Source organism: Schistocerca nitens, chromosome 9 (genome assembly GCF_023898315.1).
Source record: "Schistocerca nitens isolate TAMUIC-IGC-003100 chromosome 9, iqSchNite1.1, whole genome shotgun sequence".
NCBI classification, from domain to species: Eukaryota; Metazoa; Arthropoda; class Insecta; order Orthoptera; family Acrididae; genus Schistocerca; species Schistocerca nitens.
In genome coordinates this window covers 374,458,457-374,480,717 of record NC_064622.1, presented here as the reverse complement: position 1 = coordinate 374,480,717, position 22,261 = coordinate 374,458,457, and the positions used below count along the sequence as shown (strand labels likewise).

Below are 22,261 nucleotides of genomic sequence, written 5' to 3'. Positions count from 1 at the left end.
AATCGACTCACTTTTGGGTCTATGGAAGGAAAAAAAAAACTTAATCTAATCCAATGGTAAGACAGGGACATGAAACTGTTCCAGAGGAGGCTGATTTAGTACCAATGCACATGCTCGCAGTTTATTATTATTATTTATTATTTTTTTTTTGTAAGAAAAAAAGGTGTATTTCGGGTAACGCCACTACAATACAATGTACAACAGAACTATGTTGTGAGACACAAGTGAAGACTCACTTGTTAGTAATGTAATCTAGTTGTCACTTAAAATACCGAAAAAAATAGCAGAGCTTCCGTTCATCTACGAAATAAAGTTATAAACTGAGTGAACGTGTTCTTCTAACTGCCTGGACCTACGTCTAACTTTCTTATCCTTTTGACATTATGACGAGCGACTCTGTAAAAATCACGTCGTCACCGTTAAAGACTACAATTTTTGAATACTTGTCTAACTCTTTCTCTAGCTAACTTGTCTCAAGCACGAAATCGCCGAATAGTTTATGCCGTGTTCATGTACGATATGCATAAAAAAAAAACACCTTATATCTGTTCAGCATATAGCCATATTTAAAAATTAATTTGCGACTCGAGAGCAAAATGACTCGTTCCACATCGTTAAGATTTATCGTCCAAGTGATCTAAGCAAGAGAAACTAATAATACTCAGGTTACGACGCTGTTCCAGTGTTAACCAGCAGATCTCTAGAGCACGTATAAGGTGTGAGATACTGATAAACATTTCCTCTCTCCTATCTCTCTCTCTGGCACCAAAAAAACGTCCTATTGCTTCGGTCTGCCACAATAATTCTTGTTACAGGAACACATGTCTTAATCCAACCTACTTAAAACTTCAAATGTGGCAAGGTTAACGCACGAAGAATGACTATGGCGCACATTCTTAGAGGGATTTGTACTTTCGCATGAAGTCACACAGCTTTGGGAAATGATAGTAAATTGAAAATAAAAACGAAAGATGAATAACCTCTGCGAAGGTATATCGACTGAACCATATCCAGTGTCACGCATCAGATCAATATAAATTCGCGTCTTCTAGTAGTGCTACGAAGCTACAGAATTACCGAAAGCATTATTGGTATGTACACAAGTTTAAACGGCGCGGCGTTCTGGACAAGTGAAAAACAGCACTAGCTAGACCACAATATGGCGCCCTTTCTCATGTGTGAATCGAGACATACAGTACAGCAAATTTTAAGTAATTACAAGTGAAGCAGAAGTAAGATATCTTTGATTATCGACGCTGTTGGCGTGGAATTTTATTCAAAAGTAGGTATAGAATGCTGTGGTTTCAAGTAATATTTCTTTCATAAGTTCGAGTTTTCTGAATGGCCTATCGGTAAGTTCAGTACAGTAGAAGTACAATGTCTTCGTATAAAGGCCGGATTTGATACTTGAATTTACAACAAAGTAGCTGAGAAGATGTGTAGAAAGTCAGACTTTTGTTGATATTTAAATTCGGTGGACTATAAACTGTTTAAACATACTTTGCACAGTGTTTTTGAATTACCCAACGCTTTGGTAAATCCTGGATCACCTGTAAAGTATTAAATTTACCGCTTATGTAGTTTTTTACGTGATAATTTACCGTGTTATGTAGTTCTAGACCTGAAACCTTTGCTTCACAAGCATGACTTTTGTAAGTCTTAAATTGTACTGTTGGTCCCATGCCTTTGCGTATGATTGACTCAAAGTTTTGATTCTACCACATTTGTGTATAGCTTTATAAACCTTTGAGACACGTGGAATAATCTAATGATGATAAGCACTCGACACGTAGAATGATTGTAGATTACATAATGTATTTCATGTATTGACCACTTGTTACTAAATGCCCTCATATTCTTCAATGTCACTTTGTACTAATTTGATAATTCGTGAACAGTATCAGCAGCAGATCCTCAAGAAGTCCATAGCAGTTACGTCTAATTATTGTCTATATAAACTCTTGGCTGCATTGTGAGATATTTAACTACAGTTAATGAATATTTGTATGTTGTGTAAGAAGTAGACTTAGATTATATGCATTACAGAGTTGTTAAGTTAGGACCTACATAGCACCATCTGATATCATCGAAATTGTATTTGGAAAAAGATAGCTTTTAATAAAATAGGAGTATTAGGCATGAGGAGAGTGTCACGGTAACAATTGAATCTACTGATACCAGATGTTGGCTTTGTCCTGATGGTAATGATGACGATGTGGTTTGTGACATCATACATGCATAGAAATATTTTCTGTTTTTGATTCTATTGTATTTTTTTAAATGTTGGTTGTTGTGACAGGCCGAACTGTTGCTTTATCAGAGGCATTGATTAGTGACCTGTGTGTTGGTAAAGCCAGTGGTGAGAGTATGAAATTTTAGCTGTGGTGACGAATTGTTCTCTAACTAGGGTGAGGTATATGTTAGACTGAAAGATTACAGTTTAGATGCATGGTGACGAAGTGGTATCGAAGAATTCAGTTAATGCAAAGATATACCTCAGATGTCATGTTCTATGCTTAAATATGGGACAGCATAGTCTTTGATGAAATCAATGCTTTTATTTGATCAATCAGCTGCTTTGGTAATCATTTTTCTCAAATCTCATTGTACTCTCTTGTGGGGTGTTGATTATTTTTGACGTGTTAAAATATTTTGTCTCGTTGGAGTTTGAATCCAGATACATTCCTATTGCAGGAGGATTCTACCTATTGTATTGCCTGAGCATGACTCATGACCAGTGCTTAACTTTGCCAGTATTTTTTTCTCCATCCCTTAAAGAGTCAACAAAAACTTCTGTGAGGTGGGACTGACAATTCTTCTACTAGAGATGCTAATCCCACAGCATCATGTGAAAGTCTGTCTGGAGTTTGGAAGCAGTAATGAGATGCTTGTTCCAGCTATGAGGTCGTGCAACATGACTGACAACATGGGAAAGGCAAATATCTGAATTTGATTTCCAGTATGGCGGGGTTTGGTTGTTTGGAATTATGTTGTTCAATAATTTGGATGACATGTCCTCCAACATGGACTTGCAGTAAACAGTAAACCTGGGAGAGAACAATTTTTTATTTTTATTTTTTTATGTTTATTATTTATTTTTTAACTGAAGGCCTTTGCTCGTGTGATTTATATTACCTTAGACTGGGCAATGATAATCAGTGGTGTGTGTTCCAAGAAACAAATCAGGCTTTACTGATAATCATTCATTGACATACAGGTAGCAGCATTTTTCAGTTTTTATAAAGTTCATCTCTCTATGTCGAAGATATGATTTGGTACTGACCGTATGGCTGCCCCTGCAGACTGTAACAGTAAATGTGAGTTGGCTCCTATTGCTGAAATTGCATTTGAACCGGTTAGAGCCACCACACTCTTCCTTACTACTGGAATGTCCCAGTCTACCATGTATAGACTGAGAGACATATTTGCAGTGGGAAGCAGGGACAAAGAATATCGAGACACTGTAATAAACATATTTTCCAGAAATGATTTAGAGCAGTGGCCAAGACATCCAACCCAGGAGGAAAATTTATTGGATTTGCCAGCAATGAATAGTCCCTAAGTTTTATGTTTGGTGAACACAAATGTAGAGATAAATTGCCACAAGGGTACCATAGCATCACTGATCACTGATGTCAAAGTAAGAGTCAAATGATTGGAAACTAACTGAGCAGTGGAGGATCTCTGGCAGAAATTGACACACTGAAGGCTGTATGCTAGATGTTAGTGTCACAGAAGATAGAGATACAGGATATGGACCCACAGTAGTCCAATAAGAATATTAAAAAAGCTAGTAGAAAAATAGAAAAACTGTATAGTAGATTTAAATGAAGGAGATTGAAGTCAAAACAAGCATACAGAAATTGTGCGAGAAGCCTTGAATGGGTTAGAAAGGAATGTCTTTACCTTCTGTGTTACAAAAAAACTTTGTAGTGTTTAGGTCCTCCTTAAAGTGTCTTAAATAAGTTTTCTGTCCAAATTGTCATTGATGATACAGTACTGAACTGGAAAATGATAAAATATGGTGGAAAAATTTAATTTTTTCTACCTAAATTGTTTTATGAAATATCGTAATGCAATTTTTATGTATGACCATTGCGTTACCCCTACAATCAGAAGATAACAGCTAATGATCCAACTGCAAATGAATATCATCCCAGTCCAATATCAAGAAACATATACAGGGTGGTCAGAAACAGGCTGCGAAGTTTGCATGGATGTTGCAGGGTGGGTTGTACTAAAAAAAAAAAAAAAAAAAAATAATAATAATAATAATAATAATAATAATAATCAATATGTTTGAATGTTGTTTCAGTGTTATTAACATTTAAGTTAACTAATCAGTCTGTTGCATGCACAAGTTCAATCTGCATGCCAGAGACAGTGGCATCAAATGTGTTCTTCATTTGGTTTTCTAAAACTGAACAAGGGAGAGATACAAAAATTGGACATGGGATGGTACCAAGGATCAAACCCATGCCAACATTTGAACAGTCTTGTGCGCATTCATCTACACTATGAGAACAACTTACACTAATTGTATCTGGTGGGCTGCTTGAATTTGCACATGTGTCAGTCTGATTACGTAACTTCAATGCAAATTGTCTCAGAAATGGAGCAACATGGTTTTGTTGTTGTACCTTTTTCTTTATATTTTTATAATGAAGTCGGTAAATATACCATCCATTCCAGCAGCTTTCCTGTTTTTGAGGGATTTGATTATTACATAAAGTTCCTCCTCTGTGAATGGTATGGGGAGATTACTGTCTTCTATATTTTTTCACTCTTGTCCCTGAGTCATTTATTTATTTAAACATGGGATTAAATAGTGTATTTTCTGTGTGTTTCTTTATGTACAACACTACTTGGAAGGTCCTGGTTTGAGATGACTGCTGCTTTAGATTTTCTATAGTTCTCATCCACATTTTCTAGCATGATTCAGTAACTGATTGTAAGATCGTGTCTCACAGGGCTGGGTTGTCCATCTTTTTGATATTCCCTATCTAGGTATTCCACATACTTGTCCTCCTGCAAGTCAGAATGTTAGAAGAGGTCTGAGGTATTCCCATCTGTCGTAAGAGGTGACTAAAAGGAGTCTCACACATTTCAGCCTTTATGTGGTGGTCCCCTGTAGGGTTTGACCTCCATTTTTCAGAATTTTCCTGAAGAGTGAGCCAATTGGGGAAAGGCACCTTCCATTGGTGCATCGTGTCCATCATGAGCTGAGACCTATTGCATAATTTGTCAATGTGGATCTGCACTTCTGCTCATTCTCCAACAGTTGGGTGAGGTCACCCTCCTGGGTGCCTATTTTTCCAGCAACTGTGCAGAATCGTTTTCTGTGCTAAAGATGACAACGGACTTGTTTGCTTGGCTGCACCTGATATCCAGCATGGTAGCCAGTCTGTTGTGGTGGGGCCGTCATGTACCCTGTTGGTTGTAGCCCCCTGACAACACAGGAATTGTTCTGCTGATGCCTGAGCTATTAACTCCCCACATACGCTGATTAGTAGGTGCATGTCACCCCGGGGGCATTGGGACTACTGGCAATGACCATCCTGCCAGGTGGCCTTTGCTGTGGCAGGGTGGCGCCTGTGGGGAGGGCCACTGGTCGGAGTTGGTGGCATCAGGACGGATGACATGTTATGAAGCATAGTACATCCTCTCTTGCTGGTGATCAAACACCAGCAGTCTCTAAGTGTTCACGGGCTCAATTCAGTGCACAGAAGTACAACCCCAAATCGTTCCCCTCCCTGGCCACAACATGGAAGAACGCCAGGCTAAGAATGGCAGTGGCTCTTATTCATCCCGGTACCCTGTATGTTCGAGAGCTGATGAGGAATCTTTCATGACGATGAAGCCTCAGTTTTTTGTTGAGCATTTAGAGGACAAGTTTGGGGAGGTGGAGGGCTTGTCCAAGATGAGATCTGAGTCAATCTTGATCAAAACAGTATCCTCTGCCCAATCAAGCTGGAGGATGTTTCTGTAACCATCATGATCGCCCCATAAGAGCTTAAATATGGTCCAGGGTATCATGTTTCATGGGGACCTTCTTTTGCAGCCTGACGATGAGCTGTGTCAATTTACAGTGGCGAGGTGTACATTTTGTTCGGCGTGTCCACTGAGGTCCGAGAGATAACCAGGTTGCCAACGGTGCCTTCATCTTGACCTTCGAGGGTGATACATTACCTGAGAAGGTCAAGGTATAGTCTGCCGCTGTGATGTAAAGCCCTATATCCCTCCCCCAATGCGGTGTTTTAAATGCTAGGAGTTGGGCCATATGTCTTCCCGCTTTACTTCCAGCGTCGCATGTCGAGATTGCGGACGCCCATCCCATCCCATCCCAATACTCCATGTGCCCTGCCTCCCATCTGTGTTAACTGTGGAGAGCACCATTTGCCTTGCTCGCCTGACTGCAGGATTCTCCAGAAAGAAAGGAAAGTCATGTAGTAGAAGACCATGGACTGACTGACCTACACTGAGGCGAAGAGGAGATCTGAACGCCTACATCCTGTACGTATGACATTGTCTTACGCTGCCACTACAACAGTTTTAGCCCCATCAGCTGCGCCAACCCCAGTCGTTCTCAGAGCTGGATGACTAAACTTGCCCCTTGGTGGTGGGGGGCACTTCCCTCCCTGTTTCTCCTGCACCACGTACTTCAGGAGCAACCCCCCCCAACCATCGAATCAGGGATATCAGTCCCCACTTCTGTGCCCAAGAAACGTAAGTCTTCTTTGGTTCCTCTCGCTAGGAAGAGGTCCCTTGGATCACTCCCTTCCCAGGTTTCTGTTAGTTGGGAAGATGACACCCGCCAGTGGCTGAAGAGCCCAAAAGCAGCTGGTCGTAGGGCTTCACGCTCATCCTCTGTCCCGGAGACTGAATCAGTGAAGTCCTCCCAGCCAGGGAAACCCAAGAAGCAGTGGGAGAAATCCAAAAAGAAGATTCCCAAGAATAAGGGAATTATGGTGGCACCCACACCACTGCTACCTACAAGCTCTGCGCCTGTGGATGAGGTGGAGATTCTGCCATCCGCTGAGGACCTAGATCTCGCTGTACACTCAGGCACAATGGATATCGACTGCTCGGGCAATAAGTCGGTGGCAGCAGGTGCACCGCCTGGCTGAGCCACGCCAACTGTTAAGCTGCTTTCTGCATTGCCCTCCAGGAAACCTGGTTCCCAGCAATGCGGACCCCTGCCCTCTGCGGCTATAAGGGATATTACAGGAACCATAGCGACTATATAAAAGTGTCAGGTGGAGTTTGTGTTTATGTCCTAAAGTCAGTCTGTAGTGAAACTGTGCCTCTTCAAACACTTCTTGAAGCTGTGGCTGTCAGAATAAGGATGATGCAGGAAATAATTGTCTGCAATGTATATCTTCCTCCAGATGGTGCAGTACTCCTGAATGTATTACCTGCACTGGTTGATCAACTCCCTAAACCTTTACTACTTTTGGGAGATTTTAATGCCCATAACCCCTTGTGTGGTGGCACCATGCTTACTGGCTGAGGCAGAGATGTCAAAACTTTACTATCTCAGTTCAACCTCTGCCTCTTAAATACTGGGACTGCCACACATTTCATTATGGCTCATGGTAGTTACTCAGCCATTGATTTATCAATTTGCATCCCAGGGCTTCTCCCATCTATCCACTGGTGAGCACATGACTACCTGCGTGGTAGTGGCCACTTTTCCATCTTCCTATCACTGCCCTGGCATCAGGACCACGGACGCCTGCTCAGATGGGCTTTAAACAAGGTGGACTGGGAAACTCACCTCTGCTGTCAATGTTGTATCTCCCCCATACAGGAACATTGATGTGATGGTTGAGCAGCTGACTACGACCAATTTTTTCTGTGGCAGAAAACACAATCCCTCACTCTTTAGGTTGCCCCAAGTGAAAGGCAGTCCCTTGGTGGTCGCCGAAAGCCCATGAAGCCATTGAGGAACATTGGCGAGCTCTGCAGCAGCATAAGCAGCACCCTTCCCTGGGGCACCGCATAGCCTTTAAACAGCTCCATGCCCGCCTTTGCCAACTTATCAAATGACAGAAGCAGGAGTGTTGGGAGAGATACGTCTCAATCATTGGGTGCCATAAATCACCTTCCCAAGTCTGGGCAAGGATCAAACGTGTTTTAGAGTACCAGAGCCCAACAGGTGTTCCTGATGTTAACATTAATGGTGTGTTATCTACCATCGCAATCGCGATTGCCGAACACTTTGCTGAGCATTATGCTCGATCCTCTGCGTCGGAGAATTACCCACGCCCCCTCCCTCCCAAGCCTTTCGCAACCTCAGATGGCTGCTGGAAGGGAAAGACCTCTCATTCACTACACACCACAGTGAATCCTATAAAGCCTCATTTACAGAGTGGGAGCTCCTCAGTGCCCTTGCACATTGCCCTGACACTGCTCCTGGGCAAGATCGGATCCACAGCCAGATGATTAAACATCTCTCATCTGACTGCAAGTGACATCTCCTCAGCATCTCCAACTGGATCTGGTGCGATGGTGTCTTTCCATCGCAATGGCGAGAGAGCACCATCATTCTGGTGCTCAAACCTGGTAAAAATCTGCTTGATGTGGATAGCTATCGGCCAATCAGCCTCACCAACGTTCTTTGTGAGCTGCTGAACGTATGGTGTGTCGGCGGTTGGGTTGGGTCCTGGAGCCACGTAGCCTACTGGCTCCATGTCAGGGTAGCTCTGCTATTGATAATCATGTGTCCCTCGAGTCTGCCATCCGAACATCCTTTCCCAGATGCCTACACCTGGTTGCCATATTTTTTGATTTACGAAAAGCGTATGACACGACCTGGTGACATCGTATCCTTGCCACATTATACAGTGGGGTCTCCGAGGCCCGCTCCCGGTTTTTATCCAAAATTTTCTGTCGTTTCATACTTTCCTTGTCCAAGTTGGTGCCTTCCATAGTTCCCCCCATATCCAGGGCAATGGGGTCCCACAGGGCTCTGTATTGAGTTTATCTCAATTTTAAGTGGCCATTAATGGTCTACCTGCAGCTGTATGCAGACAACTTCTGCATTTTGTACTGCTCCACCAGTACTGGTGTTGCTGAGCAGCACCTACAGGGAGCCATCCACAAGGCATGGGCTCTAGTCCACAGCTTCCAGTTTTCAGCCATAAAGTCGTGTGTTATGCCTTTCTGTCAGCATCATACCGTTCATCCAGAACCAGAACTTACCTTAATGACGATCCATTCACTGTAGTGGAGACATATCGATTCTTAGGACTGGTTTTTGACACCTGATTGACTTGGCTTCCTCACCTTCGTCAGCGTAAGTGGAAGTGCTGGTAGCACCTCAATACCTTCCGCTGCCTGAGCAACACCAACTGGGGTGCAGATCGCTCTACGCTGCTGCAGTTCTACAGAGCCCTTGTTCAATCTCGCCTTGACTATGCGAGTCTGGTTTATGGTTCGGCGGTGCCCTCAGTGTCGTGTTAACTTGACCCAGTGCACCACTGTGGTGTTTGCTTAGTGACAGGAGCTTTTAGGACGAGTCTGGTGACCAGCGTCCTGGTGGAGGCTGGAGTCCCTCCATTGCAGGTTAGGAGTGCACAACTGCTGGCCAGTTACTTGAACACGTTCATAGTTCTTCTGCGCACCTAAATTACCGTCTCCTTTTCTCACCCACGTCAGTTCATCTCCCTCCTTGGCGGCCCTGGTTGGGATTTCCAATTGTAGTTTGTGTCAGATCCCTTCTGTCCAAACTGGAGTCCTTGCCTTTACCACCTATACTTGAGGTCGATTTACTTACAGCTCGATGGTGTACATCTAGGCCGCGGCTTTGCCTGGACTCAGTTAACCTCACGGCTCTCCGCTACCTCTTCCTCTCGATTCTTGACATGTACCAAGGCCATGAAGTGGTTTACACTGATGGCTCAATGGCTGATGATCACATCAGCTTTGCATATGTCCATGGAGGACATATTGAACAGCATTCCTTGCCCGATGGCTCCAATGTTTTCACTGCCGAGCTGGTGGCTATATCTTGCGCTCTTGAGCACATCCATTCATGCCCTGGGGAGTCGTTTCTTCTGTGTGCTGACTCCTTGAGCAGCCTACACGCTATCAACCAGTGCTACCCTCCTCATCCTTTGGTAGCGACCATCCAAGAGTCCATCTATGCCCCGGAACGGTCCAGTCATCCAGTGGTGTTTGTTTGGACCCCAGGTCACATCGGAATCCCAGGCAATGAACTTGCCGACAGGCTGGCAAAGCAGGCTATGCGGAAACCACTTATAGAGATAGCCTTCTCTGCAACTGACCTGCATTCAATACTACGCCGCAAGGTTTTGCGGCTTTGGGAGACGGAATGGCATAACCTCAGTACACACAACAAACTGCGTGTCATTAAGGAGATTACGAATGTGTGGAAGACCTCCACTCAGACCTCTCGCAGGTACTCCGTGGTTCTTTGTTGGCTCCGTATTGGCCACGCTTGGGTGACACATGGCTACTTCCTGCGCCGTGATGACCACCTCAGTGTTGGTGTAGCTTCCGGCTGACAGTGGCCCACATCTTGTTGAGCTGTCTGTCTTTGTCTGCCCTGTGATGGACTCTTCAGTTACCGGACTCGTTGCCATTAATTTTAGCTGACAACGCTTCATCGTCTAATTTATTTTTATGTTTTATACGTGATGGTGGGTTTTATCATTCTATATAAGTTTTCGGGCATGTCCTTTGTCCCTTTGTGTTTTCCAATCAAATGCTTGTGGGCTGGCTGTTTTAATGTGTCGCAGAGTGGCTGGCTTTTCCTTATTATTCCCATGGTTGGCCAGTCACAGTCATCTGCTCTCTTGTTTTTATCCTTTCTACCTGTTTATTGCTTTTCTCTGTGGTTTTCTTTTCATGTTTTGTCCATAGTAGTGTTGGTTGTCCTGTCGTTCTTTTAATTCTTCCATTCTCCTGTTATTGTGCTGTAAGTCTCCTTTCTTTTCTTCTTTCCCTTGGGTAATTATTTTACCGGGAACAAGGGACCAATGACCTCTCAGTTTGGTCTCTTTCCCCCTTCCCTTAAACCAACCAACCACATACTTGTTCCAACAGGGTGAGTATTCTTACCCAAAATGTCACAGAATATGTTGTCTCATTGTTGTTATAATCATTCCAACAAATCTATTGTAGCTGGCCACTCTAGGTCAGAGGCCACATCGCCCCTGGAAATGTCTTACAATTTAAGACCTGCTTCCTAAATCTCTGTCTTACAATTATATAATCTATCTGAAATCTTCCAGTATCTCCAGGCCTCTTCCACGTCTACAACCTTCTTTCATGATTCTTAAACCAAGTGTTAGCTATGATTAAGTTATGCTCTGTGCAAAATTCTGCCAGACCGTTTCCTGTTTCATTCCTTACCCCAGTCCATATTCACCTTCTACTTTTCCTTCCCTTTGTATTCCTACTACCAAATTCCAGTCCCCCATGACTTTTAAATTTTCGTCTCCTTTAACTACACACATCAAAAAAAAATTTGCATCACCCCGGTTCCCAGAACTTCTGAAGATGGACGCAGACTGTGGATATTGTATCACAGACGCAGTCCCTATGACTGTTGAGAGATGTCACTAAACCCGCCCAAAGATGCAAACAAACATGCATGAGCAGTGCCTATTAGACGGAGGCAGTCCAACAGCTGATCAGTTTCAGTCATTCCACCTAGAAGGAGGTACATGTCTCGTGTTGTCTGTAGTTCAACCATGCCTAGGCAGTCAATACCGCATTTTCATCATGTCTGCATTGTTACCTTGTACCTGGAAGGGCTTTCAGCAAGGGAAGTGTCCAGGTGTCTCAGAGTGAATCAAAGCAATGTTGTTCGGACATGGAGGAGATACAGAGAGTCAGGAACTGCTGATGACATGCCTTGCTCAGGCCTCCCAAGGGCTGAGTCTACTCTGTAGGAATCAACATGGATTCCGGAAACAGCGGTCGTGTGAGACCCAACTCGCTTTATTTTTTCATGAGACCCATAAAATATTAGATGCAGGCTCCCAGGTAGATGCCATTTTCCTTGAATTCCGGAAGGCGTTCGATACAGTTCCGCAATGTCGCCTGATAAACAAAGTAAGAGCCTACAGAATATCAGACCAGCTGTGTGGCTGGATTGAAGAGCTTTTAGCAAACAGAACACAGCATGTTGTTCTCAATGGAGAGACGTCTACAGGCGTTAAAGTAACCTCTGGAGTGTTATGGGACCATTGCTTTTCACAATATATATATATGACCTACTAGATAGTGACGGAAGTTCCATGTGGCTTTTCACGAATGATGCTGTAGTATACAGAGAAGTTGCAGCATTAGAAAATTGCAGCGAAATGCAGGAAGATCTGCAGCGGATAGGCACTTGGTGCAGGGAGTGGTAACTGACCCATAACATAGACAAATGTAATGTATTGCGAATACATAGAAAGAAGGATCCTTTATTGTATGATTATATGATAGCGGAACAGACACGGGTAGCAGTTACTTCCGTAAAATATCTGGGAGTATGCGTACAGAGCGATTTGAAGTGGAATGATCATATAAAATTAATTGTTGGTAAGGCGGGTGCCAGGTTGAGATTCATTGGGAGAGTCATTAGAAAATGTAGTCCATCAACAAAGGAGGTGGCTTACAAAACACTCGTTCGACCTATACTTGAGTATTGCTTATCGGTGTGGGATCTGTACCAGGTCGGGTTGATGGAAGAGATGGAGAAGATCCAAAGAAGAGCGGCGCGGCATGTTATTTGGTAAGCGTGATAGCGTTACAGAGATGTTTAGCAAACTCAAGTGGCAGTCTCTGCAAGAGAGGTGCTCTGCATCGCGGTGTAGCTTGCTGTCCAGGTTTCGTGAGGGTGCGTTTCTGGATGAGGTATCGAATATATTGCTTCCCCGTACTTATACCTTCCGAGGAGATCACGAATGTAAAATTAGAGAGATTCGAGTGCACATGGAGGCTTTCCAGCAGTCGTTCTTCCAGCAAACCCTACACAACTGTAACAGGAAAGGGAGGTAATGACAGTGGCACGTAAAGTGTCCTCCATCACACACGGGTGGTTTGTGGAGTATAAATGTAGGTGTAGATCTAGAGTAAAACTGAAGTGGTTTCTGGTGTTCCCCAAGGTAGTGTTATAGGCCCTCTGCTGCTCCTTTATTTGATCTAGCAGCTATTTATTTTTCAGTGACATTGAATCATGTGGCAATTCACTGAAAAATTTTGAAAGTACTCAAAGGAAAGTTCCATGCTCAGTGTTTCTTTGAGAAATATAGCCAACACAGTATTCTGAGTTCTTTCAAAATCCTCTTCAAAGGGTTACTGGCATGTCGGTAAGTCAAAGTGAAAATAGGTTTGATTTGTCTTCTTTGCAGAATTTCCTTCCATTGCCGGCACTGAAGCTGGGGACCTTTGTTGGAAATTACTTTTTGTATGTGCCCTACTTCATGAAAGTGTTTCATGGAGGTAATTGCTACAGTTTTACTTGTAGCTTTAGATACAGTGGAAACAGGAACTGCTTGTAGCTTGTCGTTTTGGCAAGCTTTGCAAGTAGCTTCCACTTTTTGTATTGTCTACTCCACTTTACTAAAATATAAGTTTCTTTAAGCTTGTTGAAACATATATGGGATCAAAAGTGGGCACAGCTAAGATGAGTGTACCAAATAATTACTAAGCTCCTTGGGTATACAAAATATCTAATTAAGATCACTTGGGTTCTTCCTTCTAAATATAAACCCATCCCCCCCACCCCTCTACGGGTTCGGGGGTTAGAATAGGACTACGGTATTCCTGCCTGTCGTAAGAGGTGACTAAAAGGAGTCTCAAATGTTTCGGCCTATATGTGATGTTCCCCTCTTGGATGTGACCTCCATATTTACAAATTCTTCCAAAGAGTGAGCCACTTGGCGAAGGGCGCCTTACTTGGTGCATAGTGTCCATCGTGCATTGAGACCTTTAGCCAGCTTTCTCGTCGTTGCATTGCTGTCCCGCTTGTTCTCCATCTCTTGGCTGAGGATACATTCCTGGGTGCGATTTCCACCATGCTCTGCGCAGTGTTGCTTTTTGCGGAGACGACGACCATGGACTTCCTTGCACCTAATATCCAGCACGGTAGCCCGTCCGTTGTGGTGGAGCCGCCATGTACCCTATTGGTTGTAGCCCCCTGACAACACGGATCGCTCTGCTGATGCCTGCGCCATTAACTCCCCATGTAAGCCAAGGAGTAGATGCCTACCTCCCTGGGGCATCAGGACTCCCGGCAATGGCCATCCTGCCAGGTGGCCCTTGCTGAGGCTGGGTGGCACCCATGGGGAGGGCCCTTGGTCGGAGTGGGTGGCATCAGGGCGGATGACCCGCAATGAAGTGTGGTACATCATCTCTTGCTGGTGGACAGCAAGATCCCAAATCGTTCCCCTCCCTGGCCACACTGTGGGAGGCGTAAGGCTCATGATGGCAGTGACACATATTCGCCTTGGTTCCTAGATTGTACAAGAGCTGATGGGGAGTCTTTCATGTCAACAAAGCCTCAGTTCTTCATAGAACATTTAGAGTACGAGTTTGGGGATGTGGAGGGCTTGTCCAACATGCACTCTGGGTCAGTATTGAAAAAAACGGTATCCTCTGCCCAGTAATGAAGGTTACTTGCTTGTGACAAGTTGGGGAATGTTTCAGTTACCATCACACCCCATACGAGTTTAAATATGGTCCAGGGTATTATTTTCCATAGGGACCTTCTTTTGCAGTCTGATGATGAGCTGCGCACCAATTTAGAGCGTCGAGGTGTTCATTTCGTCTGGCGCATTCATCGGGGTCCGAAGGATAATCAGACTACTACCGGTGTCTTCATCTTGGCCTTTGAGCATGATACATTACTGGAGAAGGTCAAGGTGATGGTTTACCGTTGCGATGTCAAGCCCTATATCTCCCCTGATGTGGTGCTTTAAGTGCTGGACGTTCAGCCATATGTCTTCCCGTTGTACTTCCAGCCTCACATGTCAAGATTGCGGACACCCATCACATCCCAATACTCCACGTGCTCCGCCTTCCATCTGTGTCAACTGCAGAGAGCATCATTCACCTTGCTTGCCAGACTGCAGGATCTTACAGAAGGAGCGGAAAATCATGGAATATAAGACCCTGGACCGACTGACTTATACTGAGGCTAAGAGGGAATATGAACAGCTCCATCCTGTGCGAATGACTTCCTCATATGCCGCCGCTACTGCAAGTGTGATAGCCCCATCAGTTCAGCGAATTCCAGTCAGCTCATCGAGCCATACAGCTCCACATGTCCCCTTGCCCATGAGGGGCACTACCCACCCTGTTGCTCCTGTGCCACTTACCTTGGGGGCAACACCCCCCCCACCCATCGGGAATGTCTGTCCCCACTTCTAAGCTTGAGAAGCATCCAACTTCTTCGGCTCCACTTGCTCGCAAGAGGTCTCTTGGGTCCCTCCCTTCCCAGGTTTCCACAAGTGGGAAGGATGACACCTGGCAGTGGCATAAGTGCCCACAAGCAGCTGGTTGTAGGGCTTTGCGATCCTCCTCCATACCAGAGACTGAATTGGTGAAGCCCTCCTAGCCAGTGAAACCCAAGAAGCAGCAAGAAAAGTCCAAGAAGAAGACCTCTAAGATGATGGAACTTGCAGTGGTGCCCACCCCACCGCAACCTACAAGCTCTGCACGTGAGGGTGAGGTAGAGATTCAGGTGTCTGCCGAGGACCTAGATCTCGCCAGACTCAAACACGATGGATGTCACTCACACAGGTACGCAGTCGGTGGCAGCAGGTGATCCAGCGGTGTCATCTGCCTCCTCGGTCCCTTCACGCTTTTATCTGCCATGGAATGTGTCGTCCTCCAGTGGAACTGCAGCGGTTTTTTCCACCATCTTGCTGTGCTCCGACAACTTCTCAGCCTTCACCCTTGCAACTTGGTTTCCGGCGATGCGAACCCCTTGCCCTCCGTAGCTATCGGGGTTATTATAGAAACTGGGCAGCTTATGAGAGGGTATCTGGTGGTGTCTGCATCTACATCCTTCACTCACTTTACAGTGAGTCTGTCCCTCTAAAAACACTTTTAGAGGCTGTCGCTGTTCGGGTGTCAGGCTGTTACTGTCTGCTCCAGATGGTGATCTCCTGCAACATCTCCTGGCTGCGCTGATAACCCAATTGCCACCACCTTTTCTGTTACTGGGCGACTTCAATGTCCATAACCCTCTGTGGGGTGAATCAGTGGCAACAGGCCGAGGCAGCATCGTTGAGCAAGTATTGGCACAGCTCGACCTTTCCCTTTTAAATAATGGTGCCTTCACACATTTCGGTGTGGCACATGGCACGTACTCAGCCACTGACTTTTCGATCTGCAGCCCTAGCCTATTACCATCTGTCCAATGGAGTGTGCATGATGACTTGTGCAGTTGTGACCACTTTCTGATCTTTCTGTCACTGCCACAGCATCCCTCTTCTGGACACCCCTGCAGATGGGCTATGAATAAGGCTGACTGGGAATTGTTCACCTCCATTGTCACTATTGAGCCTCTTTCCAATGACGCCATTGATGCGGTGGTTCACTCGGTCACCACCAGCATCGTTACTGCCATAGAATCTGCCATTCCCTGTTCTTCTGGATCCCCTCCGCGGAGGACTGTCCTTGGTGGTCGTCTGAGATCACTGAGGCGATTAAAGATCACAGGTAGGCTTTCCAGCATCACAAGCAGCCACTGGCCTTCCGCTCCTTGAAAGAGTGGTTGGAACGTCAGAGCCTTTCATTTCACATGTGCCACTCTGAATCGTACAATGCTCCATTCAGTGAGTGGGAATTCCAAAGTGCTCTAGCCACTTTCCCTGCTATGGCTCCCGGGCCAGATCACATCCACTGTCAGATGCTCAAACACCTCTCAGTGGACTGCCAGCGACGCCTCCTAGACCTTTTCAACCGTATCTGGGTTGAGGGTGAGGTCCCATAACAATGGCGGAAAAGTGTCAAATCCCCTTGTTGAAACCTGGCAAGAACCCACTGGAGGTGGACAGCTACTGCCCCATTAGCCTCACCAACGTTCTTTGCCAGTTGTTCGAATGCATGTTGAGCCGGAGGTAGAGTGAGCTACTTGAGACTCGGGCCCTTCTGGCTTCGTCTCAGGGTGGGTTCCGTAAGGGCCGCTCTGTCACCAATAAGCTGGTGTGCCTGGAGTCTGCCATCCATACGGCCTTTGCCCGCCGTCAGCATCTGGTCGCTGTCTTTTTTGACATGAGGAAGCCATACGATACGACATGGCAACATCACACTTCATACTTTGGGGTCCGCTCCCGATTTTCATACAAAATTTTCTGTCGCTTCTTTCCTTTCATGTGCAAGTTGCGGCCTCCCATAGTTCCTCCCGAGTTCAGGAGAATGGGGTACCACAAGCATCTGTCTTAAGTGTCTGCCTCTTTTTGATTGCAATTAATGGGCTCGCTGCAGTGGTGGGAACATCTGTCTCATCTTCCTTGTATGCTGACGACATCTGCCTATACTATAGCTCCACTGGCATTGCAGCTGCTGAACGGCAGCTGCAGGGCACTATCCAAAAGGTGCAGTCTTGAGCTGTAGCTTTTTCAGGCTCTGTGGTTTGTCTTGGGCATGATAATAGCATTAATTTACCTTGAGTTGACCACGAAGCAGATCGAGCCATCTCAGTTTGAATCACTGTTGTATGAACTTACTGCGTGTTCAGTGGCTCCCTGCCCCAGCCATTGAATCTGTTTCCTTCTTTACCTTCTCCTTGTGTGCCAGTGGGATGGAATATCAATGTGAAGTTTATAATGACTCCTGGGATGTCAGAGAATGCCTCTGCATGTGTGTTCAATATCTCCTGTATTTGCACAATTTCCTCTCTTGCTAAATTTACACAGTCTCCCTTCCATTTTATCTTCTAAAGTGATCTTATGGTCATAACCTGAGTCAACAGCTATGGATATCCCATCATTATCAGAAAAGAACTCTGTTTCGGTCCTCATCCCAGATTAACTGGTCTAAGACATTTCATCTTGACATCTTGCTTAAGGATGCAGACATCAAACTTTAACTTCTGGGACTGCTCTGGACCTACAGATTTATCTCACCACTATCTAAATCAGAAAAGCTAAGCCTAAAATTGGCTCCATAGTAAATTATAAAATTTGCACTCAGTGTGTACCCCTGGTATGTAAAATTGATCTGAGGTTGTCTTGTGGCTTTTGACACTTTTGTTGAGAGTGTCTCCTGTCACTTTTGTCTTTTGCAGTGGCAAAACAGGTCACACTGCCTCCTGTTCATATCTACCAAAAGTTGCTTCACTTAGAACAGTAATTGGACTACCTGTGTTAGTGTCACATTGCAGAGTTATGGGGTCAACTTTCGACATTAATTATCAGATGGATCATTGACGACTGGTGCTATCTTCCTCAGCCAGTAGTATCTCTTTAAATGAGAACTTTTTTGATTAGGCTTTACCACAACTGTTATTAATACTGAGTGAAACAACAAGCCTATTACCAGTCACTGTGTAATTAATTTCCACATTTCAAAGGTTTAAACTTCCATCATCAGATGGATTCATTTGTATTAATATGATGCGTGTTGTGTTATGGCTTTATGGTAACATGTGGCACTGGCTCCGGTGGTCGTAATTCATCACTGATAAACTGATATGTATCAGTTTGTAGACACAGTCTTTGTTTACAAGTGCTGAAGTTCATATGTCATGTATTAAGACAGAGAAAGGAGCCTGTGGCAACTGGAGACAGAGGCACAGGTTACCATAAAGTTGAAATGCAACACACTCATTATATTAATACAAATGAATCCACTTGATCATAGAGGTTTAATTCTTTGAAACACATTGTGGAAATAAATTAAACAGTGACTGGTAACACATAGACAATCATTCAGGCACCTGCCAATTTTAGTTCTGCCTGTCTGTTGTTGAACCACCTGCGACTCCACAGATCTCAGTTCCTGTTTCTACTGTTTCTGCCAATTCCCACGTTCAGTCTTCTCTCCAAAACAATTCCTATGTGCCCATGTGCCATTATTCTGGTGTGGCTGCTGACAGTATTTTGTCATTTAAAATTCCCTGTGCCTATTTTTGAATGCCTATGTGCCTTGTCAAACTCAGGAAAGCATCAACATTGTGCTTATACCTTCCAGCAAGATTGATGTGATAAACATATGCTGGTAATTTGATCAAACATATCTGTAAGGGTCTATGGGTTGCAGACAGCCATACGGTATGTAACACCGCGCTCACCAGCCGACCTATCTGGAATGCTGACAATTTGCTTGGTCAGTACAGGTGCCTACGGCCGCAGTGCAACACAGGGAGTAAGCAGCTGGCCGCCATCTGCAGCATGCTGGATAACTAGCGCGGCCTCGGGCGCGAATATGTCTCTTTTCTCAGCTCACCATGGAACCGCTGTTAGGATGGCAGACACAATGATGATGGGTGCATGTTGCATGCGTGTTTTATAATCAGCCTTTTGTTAATAAAACTGTTTAAACTTACTTCTTGGTGTTCGCGTATTACTGTACTTCAAGAACCCACCACTTGCAAATCCTGACAAATATTTCGTGTAATTATCATCTGGGGCAACAACACAAACAACCCTCTTAAAGAAGTGGTGTCAGCATGGGGATAATTATGGAAAAATCTACAGTCCTGAAGAGGTGCAGCACAACGTGAACTTCGAGCAGCGGCATGAACATCTTCTGACTAAGCGGGGCATCCAACGCTGGAATTCAGGTTGGTCTACTCCAGTTTGGCTTGAATACAAAAGGCAGTTAAAAGCAGAAAGAAGCAAGCGTAACATTCCGAAAGACTTGCCAAATGATAGTTCATGCAGTACAGGTACAACTACAATAAAGAATTTTTTATTATTGCTATCAGTACCAGCGTTCAGTGGGAAACCTGAAGATGATGTGAAGGAGTTCTTTTATAAACTTGAAGGTGTCGCCCTGTTAGGATCATGGACAGATTCCGATAAGCTATTGGGTGCCAAATTAAGAATTCAGGGAGCAGCACAAGATTTCATTAGCGCAGAGCCTACTTGCGTAAAAACAGAAGATAACGATGAGTTTAGAACGATTGTTATTCAGAGATTTAAAAGTAAAAATACGATCAGATTTCACAGAGAGCAGCTAAATGCATTCTCTGAAAATTATTTCGAGCAGTTAGTTCATGAGCCCACGCGAATAATAAACGGTTGTGAAAACACACTTGACCTCTTAGCAACAAATAATCCTGATTTAATAATGAGCATCAAAACCGATATAGGGATTAGTGAACACAGGGTTGTCGTAGCGAGATTGAATATTGTAATCTCCAAATCCTCGAAAAATAAGCAAAAAATATACCTATTCAAAAAAGCAGACAAAAATTCACTTGACGCTTTCCTGAGAGACAATCTCCACTTATTCCAAATTAATAATATAAGTGTACATCAGATGTGGCTTAAATTCAAAGAAATAGTATCGGCAGCAATTGAGAGATTTATACCAAATAAACTAACAAATGACGGAGCTGATCCTCCTTGGTACACAAAATGGGTTAGAACACTGTTGCAGAAACAACGAAACAAACATGCCAAATTTAAACAGACGTAAAATCCCCAATATTGGCGATCCTTTACAGAAGCTCGAAATTTAGTGCGGAGTTCAATGCGAGATGCTTATAACAGTTTCCACAATGAAACTTTGTCTCTAAACCTGGCAGAAAATCCGAAGAGATTCTGGTCGTATGTGAAGTATGTTAGCGGCAAGAAACAATCAATGCCTTCTCTCCGCGATAGCGATGGAAATACTATCGAAGACAGTGGTGCCAAAGCAGAGTTACTAAACACAGCCTTCCAAAATGCCTTCACAAAAGAAGACAAAGTAAATATTCCAGAATTCGAATCGAGAACAGCTGCCAACATGAGTAACGTAGAAGTATATATCCTCGGAGTAGTGAAGCGACTTAAATCACTTAATAAAAGCAAGTCGTCTGGTCCAGACTGTATACCAATTAGGTTCCTTTCTGAGTGTGCTGATGCATTAGCTCCATACTTAACAATCATATACAACCGTTCGCTTGACGAAAGATCTGTACCCAAAGACTGGAAAGTTGCACAGGTCATCCCAAATCAAGATAGGTAGTAGGAGTAATCCACTAAATTATAGGCCCATATTGTTAATGTTGATATGCAGCAGTATTTTAGAACATATATTGTGTTCGAATATTATGAGTTTCCTTGAAGGAAACTGTCTATTGACACACAGTCAGCATGGATATAGAAAACATCGTTCCTCTGAAACACAACTAGCTCTTTATTCACATGAAGTGCTGAGTACTATTGACAAGGGATTTCAGATCGATTCTGTATTCCTGGATTTCCGGAAGGCTTTTGACACAGTACCACACAAGCGGCTCATAGTGAAATTGCGTGCTTATGGAATATCGTCTCAGTTATGTGACTGGATTTGTGATTTCCTGTCAGAGAGGTCACAGTTCGTAGTAATTGATGAAAAATCATCGAGTAAAACAGAAGTGATTTCAGGCGTTCCCCAAGGTAGTGTTATATGCCCTTTGCTGTTCCTTATCTATATAAACAATTTGGGAGACAATCTGAGCAGCCATCTTCAGTTGTTTGCTGATGATGCTGTCATTTATCGTCTAATAAAGTCATCAAAAGATCAAAACAAACTGAAAAACAATGTAGAAAAAATATCTGAATGGTGTGAAAAGTGGCAGTTGACCCTAAATAACAAAAAGTGTGAGGTCATTCACATGAGTGCTAAAAGAAACTCGTTAAACTTTGGTTACACGATAAATCAGTCTAATCTAAAAGCTGTAAATTCAACTAAATACCTAGGTATTACAATTACTAACAACTTAAATTGGAAAGAACAAATAGAAAATGTTGTGGGGAAGGCTAACCAAAGGCTGCATTTTATTGGCAGGACACTTAGAAAATATAGCAGACCTACTAAGGACACTGCCTACACTACACTTGTCCAGCCTCTTTTAGAATACTGCTGCGCGGTGTGTGTGATCCTTACCAGATAGGACCAACGGAGTACATCAAAAAAGTTCAAAGAAAGGCAGCACGTTTTGTATTATTGCGAAATATGGGAGAGAGTGTCATAGAAATGATACAGGATTTGGGCTGGAAATCATTAAAAGAAGCGTTTTTCGTTGCGACAGAATCTTCTCACGAAATTCCAATCACCAACTTTCTCCTCTGAATGTGAAAGTATTTTGTTGACGCTAACC

The 22,261-nt window shown here is 44.0% G+C and overlaps 1 protein-coding gene across 3 annotated transcripts in view; it reads left to right on the top strand.

Moving 5' to 3' along the window:
• The window catches only part of LOC126202950 (putative zinc finger protein 66), a 282,869-nt gene that overhangs the window by 189,481 nt on the left and 71,127 nt on the right, over nt 1-22,261 (top strand). The window contains exon 1 of one of the 3 annotated variants that reach the window (XM_049937058.1): nt 1,153-1,282. The exons of 1 other annotated variant lie outside the window; for it this stretch is intronic. The gene's annotated coding sequence lies outside the window, so the exon portion shown is untranslated. Of the gene's footprint in view, nt 1-1,152; nt 1,283-22,261 lie in introns of those variants that run through there. One more of the 3 variants, XM_049937059.1, reaches the window with a different exon arrangement.